Below are 9,454 nucleotides of genomic sequence, written 5' to 3'. Positions count from 1 at the left end.
GCTGTCGCCGCCGCCACCGCCACCTCGCCGCCTCAGCCTGGCGGGGGGGAGGAGAAGGAGCAGCAGGCCTCCGGGCCCCGGCACCGCCGCCCGCAGGTAACGGGGAGGGGAGGGGAGGGCGAGCGGGCCGCCGGGCCCGAGGGGGGTGGCCAGCCACTGCATGCCGCCCGGGGACTGACACCACGCGTCCCCCACCCGGGAGCTGGAGGGAAAGGAAAGCCTGGTCTGTCACTCCCATCCGCGCCGTGAAACACCCCACAGGGTGCCCTCAGTGGCATGTAATCCTTCAGAAAGGAGACTGGCTTTGGACCCGGCAGTCCAGGAGGAATTACCCCGATTTTCCAGGGTGCTCCCCGTCATTTGCACGCCCGTGTACCCAACCCCCAAAGCAGGCAGAGGTGTTACCCCCCTCACCTGACCGAACCGAGGAGCCTGAGACCTGGTTTTTTCCTCCTCTACCCTGCTGCTTTTTCTCTGGTACTGGAAAGAAAAAGATGGCACTTCTTTAAAAGAATTTTTTTTTAAAAAAAATACCCCTTTTTCTTCCCTACCTGAAGATCACTCTGCATCTAGTCATTTTACTGCCGGCCTAACCAGAAAAAGGAGTTACCTGCAAGTGAAATAAGTATGTTTGAACTGATGAAAGAAAATTGCATCCGACTGAGTTCTATGAATCTTAACCAGAATTTAGAAGAAAGCCCAGGAATTGTGTACTTTTTTGGAGCTTATTTATAGAAATGGGGGCAAAAACTTAATTTCTTTTTTAATATGTAAGTAAATTATCTGTTATGGTCAGGGAAAAATTCTCTTTAACTTCCACTTATTTTCTTAGTGTTTTATTCAGAAATAGGCTCATCCCAAAAGCAAACTACACAATTTGATAGATACCAAAAGAGTTTGGATAGGTTAAGATTTTGATGATTTCCTTTTGCCTAGGGTTTTAGTTGGAATTCTTGGATTTAAAAAAATACTGTATAAATTTTCATTTCTTCCATTACTTCGCTTTGACTTCTCATGGATTGGTAATATTTAATTTTACCTAATATAGTCTCCCCTTATGGAATGTGAAAATGTTTTCCTATAGTCTTGTATTTTAGGGTGATTACTTTCATTAGTTATGAAAACCTGATTTACTTCTAGGCATTTTACATATGTAATCTTAATTCTCAAAACAACCTGATGATGCGGATATTATTACTTGGATTTTGTAGATGAAATAGAAACTCAGTGATACTAAATTGCCATAGGCCACACAACTATTAAGTAGTAGAGTTGAGATTTGAACCCACATGTAATTCCAGTGTGTGTACTTTCTCCTGTATCTCTCAATAGAGGTATAATTTTTAACTTTGTTATAAAAAACTTCAGTCTTATGAAGTTGGGGGGAAAATATAGTGAATACCCCACTACCTAGATTCACTGATTAACTTTTTTGCCATATTTGTTCCCCCCTTTCTGTGTGTGTGTGCACAACCATTTGAAAGTAAATTGCAAACACCATGAAATATTTCAGCATACATTTCCTAAAAATTAAGGACATTCTTCTAACCCCAATATAATTTCATCAATACCTGTCAAAATTTACAATTCCAGTCCGTATTCAGATTTCCTCATTTGTTCCAAAGTGTTTTTGAATGTTTCTCCGCCCACCTGTAGTCAATCAAGATTCATGCATTGTATTTGGTGATTAAGTCTTTAGTACCATTGTTAAAAAGAATAGTACTCATTCCCATTCCTTTTTTTCTGACACCTAGTTGAGGAAACCTTTTGTCTTGTAGAATACATCCTCATTCTGGACCTGAGCGTGTCCTCTTTTAAGACTCATTTCATTTATTCCTCTATTCCCCCTGAATTTCCTATTAACTGGAAGTTTGGTGTAAAGAAAGGCTTGATTAGCTTAAAGTAAAAATTTCTTTGGCAAGAATATTTAATAGGTGATGCTGTCTACCTCATATTGCATCATATAGGAAAAACATAATGTCAGATTTGCTGCACTGTCAGTGATGCTAAGTGTGACTCCCTTGATTAAAGTGGTGACTGCCAGATCTGTTATAAAGGTGTGGTTTGCCTAATTGTGATTAGTATGTAATCTTGAGGTAATACTTTGACATCAAGCAAATATTCGGTTTCTTTTGCTTAGTGATTTTTTAGTGCATTGATGAATCTTGCTTAAATCAGCTATCTTATTGGAGGTTCTCTGTAAGGAAGAGGTTTCCTTTATTAAGTGGGGGTGAACTAAAAGTTCCTCCTAAAAATGCAGATTAAATGCTTGATTTCATCCCTTTAATTATCAATATTCAGAGTAAAGAGCTGAGGAAATAGTCGCCCCCAATGGTGGCAAATGAGAGGGGTTTTTGTTATTTCTTGGGGTGATATCATTGTAGACTCATGGGGTTTTATTTATTTATTGTTTTATAACCAATTATAGTCATTTTTCTTTTTGATAACCAAATCGTCCCAAATTTGGTCAGTAGCAACCATTTCAAGCTGGCTGCTGTGTCTTTTGAAAACCTGCTCACCATTAATCTTGGAGTGCTTTCTGGCACAAGATATCCAGGGCTTGCCTTATACTTCCTTTGCTCCACATCTGGAAAGGTCTGTTTATCCAAGGAGACTTGGTTCTTTTTAGTGAGAAATGGTATATTAGAAACCAAAATTTGGATGTTTGGCATATTCATTGCTACTGGGTATCATTGCTTTTAGGCCCTTTGAGAGAAGAGAATTTAGAAAGGACTTTTTGCTTGATTAAATAGAGTTCATAGTGATATATCCAGTTCAAATTCAGCATAACAGACTTTTTCTTCTTTAATTCTGTATTTGTTTCTTTTTTCTTAAATGAAAATCTTGGTACTGGAGGCTGGCCAGTTACTCAGTTGGTTAGAGCACAGCTTTATAACCCCAAGGTCATGGGTTCAGATCTCCCCAAAATCTTGGTACTTAATAAAATTAATATATTTCTTTGCTTTCTCTTACTATACACATAAAATCATTTATAAATTACAGTATCAGTATTACTACTATAAAACTTCTGAGTAAAGTTTAAGATTTTTTCACACTTATTTTCATTCTTTGAATATATTACATGAAGGATGTATAATCAGAGTACTATGTTTAAAAGTCACATGAAATACTTTTTTCTGTTTGGTTAGGCTACCAATTTGATACACGGTTCATTGGTTTCATTTTTTATTTTAGGATTTTATTTTATTTTTGAATATGGAAAATATATACTTGGTTCAGTGGTCAAAATAATGTTTTAAAACTGTACCTAAAGAAACCACACACATATTAGTTTTTTAAGACGGAAGAGTTCTTTACCTTTGCCGTGCTCCTTTTAGTATCTATTATGTTGTCATATATCTTAAGTGCAGAAGGATTAGCAGAAGACAAAGTGTTACTTACTTGAAACCACATAGGAGTACTTTTAAATTTTACAGTTAGACTCTGGGTCCTCTGGTAAAGAAAAAGCACTAAAATGAATCTTTAGAAGTTAGCAGAAAAGTATATTTCAGGCTTGCTTTTGCACATGTCGTATTTTTATGTAAAAATTCCATAAAAGAATTACACCTTTTTACTTGAAGATCATATCTTTAGAAAGGCATGTGGTTGGTAGAGGTTTTATGAGTCCGTATACTTTTATGCCACACAACAAAACTGGCATACTTATGCCATCTGCAGATATAAAGGCATTTGGACATGTGATGAGTGGAGATAGCACGTTTTGTTTGGTTGAACCAGATTTGATAGAAATTCTAAATGATGTGGTTTCAAATATTGTGTTCAAATGAAGTTTTAAGAGGGAGCGATGGTTGTCTACAGTAGGTACAACACAAGTTATCAACCAGGGGCTGAAAAGCAAAAACTGCACACAGTGTGTTTTCCTCTTTGTACACCACCACTGCTTTCGGTAATAGAGTGAACATCTGTATTCCTCAGGGAATGGAGTAGGAATAAGGAGATTGTATGCACTATGGACCCATTCACCCTCATTCTGTTGTTAATCTCAGAAAAATAGACTGCCCAATATTATTAGAACACATAAGGTGATTTTTAAAATGCTACAAACAGTTGCATGGGTATGTATAGCAGTGTAAAGGTAGAGCATCTTTGGTAGGCTGAAAGAACTTACATAGTGATGATAATTGCTAACATTTGCTGTGACCTTTCTGTATGCCAGCTGTGCTAAACATTTTATACATCATCTCATTTAAATCTCACATTAACCCTTTGATATTACTACTAGCATCATATTTCACAAGTAAGGAAGCTGTTACCTGGAAAGATTAAATGACTTGACCAGAGTGTTACAACTATTAAGTGGCAGACCCAGGTTTCAAACTCAAGCCTGTCTTCAGAGTTAGGACTTAGCTGTTTTAAAACCTCATAACTAAATCATGAATAGTTTTCAGTCACCATGAATAAGGAACTACATGACTGATGTTTATCGTACAGCAGTATTGAAGATTGCATTCAAGAGCCACATGTGCTTGTTGTGTTTGTTACACATCTTCAGTATATTATTTCCCTTTGTAAGAGGTGTGGGAGTTCCTGACCCTTGCTTCAGAAACTGCATTTAGATACCACTTTAATAAGCATTTAAAAAGTGGAGTATCAAAAATCAAGATGGATTGATGGATGGATAGTTGTGTGATAAAACAAGTATAATAGAATGTTAATGATGAATCTATGTATGGCTATTCAGGCATTCAACTGTAAAATTGTTTAAATTTTGCTGTGTCTGGAAATTTTTATAATAAAATATTGGAGGGAGTGATTAAAAATTTTTATTATAAATCATTATTAACAGCTGTGTAATAACATGCTGTATTCTCCACGTCTGTGTCTACAGTAATCCTCTGAAACTTTTAGTAAGTTATCCTAGCCTTGTAAAGGATAAAAGTCTTTTGTCACTGAAAATGGTCAAGCATCAAAAACTGTTGAAAAGGGGGTTCCTTCATTAGTTAGGAGGTTCCTTACTAATTAGGCTCCTTCCAACGATAAGTTTTTAGTACCCTCGGAAATTTTACATATATTAAGCATAATTATTCCCCCTGTGGTTTCCCAACTTTTTGTAGACTGCTGTTGAGTATAATCTCTATATAAGCTTTATGGGGTGTTCTTACGTTAAATGCCAGAACGTTCATGACTGAAACAGGTAGTTCTCCTACATCTAAATGTGTGAAATTTATCTCCTGTTAAGCTGAAAGTCACATTAGTTTTTTTTTTGTTGTTGTTCTTTATATTAGAAATACTCCATTTTAGGCAATGAGCTCAAAATCTTTAGATTCTTAGTCATTGGATCTAAAATAGTGATTGTATATGTGTTTTTTTAAAAATATGAAGATACAGGGCTGGCTGGCTAGCGCACTTGTGAGTGCATGGTGCTGATAACACTAAGTTCAAGGGTTCAGATCGCCATACCAGCCAGCTGCAAAAAAAAAAAAAAAAAAGTGTGTGTATACACATTGCATTTGTATTACACTCCTGCTTAAAGGTCACGTTGAATATTACATTGATTTCTTCACTAACATTATTATTAGTGCCAAAGGTGATCTTGGCAAACACGTTTTAATAACATCCTGGAGTAAATCACTAATTTGTGTTATCATGGTATTTCACATTGATAACTTTGTCTTACAGGAGTGAAAATGGTTGGATGAAGCTTATTATTAATGTCTCATTTTTCTTGGAAGACATTTTCCTTATCTCCACATGGAATATTTTTATTTTAATACTTTTCTTGTATGGCTTCTTAAAACCTTAAAATTACAATGTTTGCTACCCATTCTTTTTATAGTTTCAGTATTCTATTATTTCGGTATATTGCTATCCTTCTATAGGTATTAAATGAGCTTATATTTCTTTATGCTGAAATGATTTGCTATTAATTTGGTTTTGATAGTTTTTGATGCATTCAGCATAACTACAAACATCTTGGGGTAGCATATAACCAAAACTATGAATCTCTGGAATGAAGATTTTGTAGATCTGTTACTGCACTCAAGGAGTCCTCCTCAGGAGAATATATTCCAAGCAAACTCTACAGAGGTCAGATTGGAGAAAAGGGAAACTTTATTACTTGTAACAAATAAGGAGAACACGGTGCGGTGGGTGGCGGCTGGTAGCACCCAAAGCAGTGTCTCCCCAAAGAGAAAGTTACAGACTTTTTTTTAGCACGAACATGAATATGCAATGATCTTGTTTAGGTCATCATATGTAGAAGTGGGATTTTGTTGGTACATGCTCAGTTTCCCATCATGCTTGTTCATACATCCCATGTTATATTAATGAAGCTTAAGCTCCTCCTTGGGTGGAGAATTTAGCATTATAATAAGTAAAGTTTGCCAGAGTTTAGCTTTTCAGCCCCAAAACAACTGAACAATTCGTTTTACTGCTTGCTGGGAAACAGCTTTAAGAATGGTTATTGCAACAGTTGCAGCAGTTGCTGCTTCCTGTAAAACAACCTTAAGAACGGTTATTGCAGAAGTTGCAGCTTAACCCTTTTCTTATTCCCTCAGTCTGCTGTGGCTTCTGGAACATAATTTAGATAATTCCTTTTTAAAATTATTTCCTCTTATTCAGTCTTAACCTGCTAAGTATTCAGTCCTCACCTACTCTTGGCAAGCAAGCATATTCAGTACTATATTTCATTAAATGTCTTATTTATTTGTGCTCTTTTGATTAATGAAATTGGGATATTCTTTGACGCAAACAACAAAAATGAAGTATGAGTTTTCAGGGACTTAAACATACTCGTTTGCTTTCGTTTCATTTTTCTCTTTTACTGGTGGTGGTTACTGGTATATGGGTGTGTTTCCTTTCTTCCACTTTTAACTTTTCTCCTTTTACATTTTGATTACCGGGGTTTTACTTTTTCTTTAACTCTTTACATTTCTTCCTGTCTGCTTTGGATATTCTTCTCATTGCTCATTTCCTTTTTGTGGCTTTCCATTATTGTATGAGGACAATTTCTTTTACCTTTGGTGCCATTTACATGTTGTATAAAACTATATAAACCATATTGCTATGAGAATTATTTTTATTTACAGGGATTGCTGCCTCTCTTTGCTTTTTTGCCCACTTAGTATTGTTTCTTATTTCTTTCTACTTTCCTCAACTAGGTTTACTTAGCTTTACTTTGAGATATAGCATAGTGTTTAGAGCACAATTCTGAGCATACCACTTGGGTTCAGATCTTGAATTGGGCCTTCATTGCCTTCTAGCTATCCTTCGGTTTTGTTTCTTTCTCCACACATTATTTCTCATATTTCATTTTCCTCAAAATTTTACTTCATCTCCTTCCTCTCAGCAGTCTCCCTCTCTCTATAACTTCAAAGAGGAGCAAAGCAAAAGCCATCAGACAAGAACTGTCTCACTACTTCTGACCATCCTACCTATAGACTTAACTGCAGCTGTATCCCTCCTTGCCTCTTTTTTCCCTTCACTGGTTTCCTCCTGTTTAAGGCTAATCTTTTTACTCATGATCTGAATCCCATTTCCTTCTACCTCTTCAGGGACTTATACCATCCATTATCACCTGTTTCCTGTATCTTTAACTTTTCTTTCTTCTTTGAATCTTTTCCAACTCCAATCAAAACATTTTTCTTTATATTTTACCACAATTACAAAACATATCACTAGAAAGGGTGGAGAGAAAAACTATCCTTTAGATTCTCCACTCTACAAAAGTAGCAGTATCCTCTCTTGAAACTTTTTTTCCCTCTACCTCTTTGCTCTCTTTAGGACCAAACTACTTCAGATTGAATTGTCTGTATTTGGTTTTCACTCCATTATTTTTGTGTATTCTTTGTCTTTGTCTATTGAAGTCTTGCTTCAAACTCTACTCCTCCTTCCTTATGTGGTATTAAAAGGTCATCAGTGACTCCTTTGTGACTAAGTCAAATAGACTTTGGTTTATATCTTTTGGACCTGTCAGCAGCATTTGACACTGTCAGTCAGCATTCCTTGAAATACCCTGCACCCTTGGTATCTGAAATATTCAAACATCCTGGTAATTCTATTCATCTCTTTCCCAGGTTTTCCTTCAGCTGCCCTCACCCCTAATTTTTTCTCCTCTTTTTTTCCTTAATCAGTCTAGCTAAAGGTTTTTCAATTTTGCTAACTCTTTCAGAGAATCAAATATTGGCTTTAATTTTTCTGTGGTTTGTCTGTTTTCTTTCATGTATGTCTGTGCTTTGTTCCTTTCATTTTTTTATTTTGGGTTTAGTTGCTCTTTTTCTGGCTATTTAAGGTAGAAGCCTAGGCCATTTTTTTTTCTTTCAATTGTGGTGAAATACATATAACATAAAATTTACCATCGTAACCATTTTTATATGTACAGTTCAGTGGCATTAAGTACATTCATGTTATGCAACCACCACCCATCTCCAGAACTCTTTTTGTCCTTCACAACTGTAACTCTGTACCCATTAAACAATAACCCCCATTCCCCTCTCCCTACATCCCCTAGCAACCACCCTTCTACTTTGTCTCTATAAATTTGACTGCTCTAGGTACATTGTATAATTGGAATCATACAATATTTATCCTTTTGTGACTGGAAATTGCACTTAGCATAATGTCCTCATAGTTCATCCATGTTGTAGCATGTATCAGAATTTCCTTTTTAAGGCTGAATAATAGTTCATTGTATGTAAATGCCACATTTTGTTTATCTGTTCATTGGGTGGATATCTGGGTTGGTCCTCCTTTTGGCTATTGTGAATAATCCTTCTTTGAACATGAGTATACAAATATTTGTACATTTCACTGCTTTCTCTTCTTTGGAATATATGCCCAGAAGTGGAATTACTGGATCATATGGTAATTTCTTCTATTTTTCGTTTCTTGAGAAACTGCCATAACAGTTTTCCATAGTGGCTGCACCATTTTATATTCCAGCAATAGTGCACAAAGGTGCCAATTTCTTCAAATCCTTGCTAACACTTGGTGTTTTCTGGTTTTTTGGTAGTAGACATCCTAATGGGTATGAGGTGGTAGGCCATCGAGTTGTTGGATCTTTTTTCCTAATATTTATATATTTTAAAGCTGTAAATTTTCCTCTCTGTAGTGCATTACCTGCATCCCACAAATTTTGATAGTCTTGTGTTTTCAGTATCAGCTAAACATATTTTCCATTTTCCCTTTCTGTTTGCTTCTTTGACAAACCCTGGGATTATTATTTAGAAGTGTGTCGATTAATTTCCAAATATTTGGGGTTTTCTTGATATTGTATTAATTTCTAATTTTTTTCTCTTGTAGTGAGAGAACATATTCTGTGTGCATTTATTCCTTTAAAATTTATTAAGATTTGTCTCATGGGGCCGGCCCGGTGGCGCACTGCTATAGTGCACCGCTTGGGAAGCGCGGCGGCGCTCCCGCCGAGGGTTCGGATCCCACATACGGACCAGTTCCCGCTCACCGGCTGAGCGCGGCGCGGGGGCAACCCCCCGGG

At 36.6% G+C, this 9,454-nt stretch overlaps 1 protein-coding gene across 1 annotated transcript in view; it reads left to right on the top strand.

The window, feature by feature from the left end:
- The first annotated feature begins 51 nt into the window (after window positions 1-51).
- ZBTB44 (zinc finger and BTB domain containing 44) overlaps window positions 52-9,454 on the top strand; it is a 66,474-nt gene continuing 57,071 nt past the window's right edge. Inside the window, 1 exon segment of the mRNA XM_008570878.1 lies at window positions 52-96. The gene's annotated coding sequence lies outside the window, so the exon portion shown is untranslated.

This window comes from Galeopterus variegatus, unplaced genomic scaffold (assembly GCF_000696425.1).
Source record: "Galeopterus variegatus unplaced genomic scaffold, G_variegatus-3.0.2 Scaffold639, whole genome shotgun sequence".
NCBI lineage: Eukaryota > Metazoa > Chordata > Mammalia > Dermoptera > Cynocephalidae > Galeopterus > Galeopterus variegatus.
Note: the sequence above shows the minus strand (reverse complement) of the source record. Positions and strands in the feature narration are given on the sequence as shown.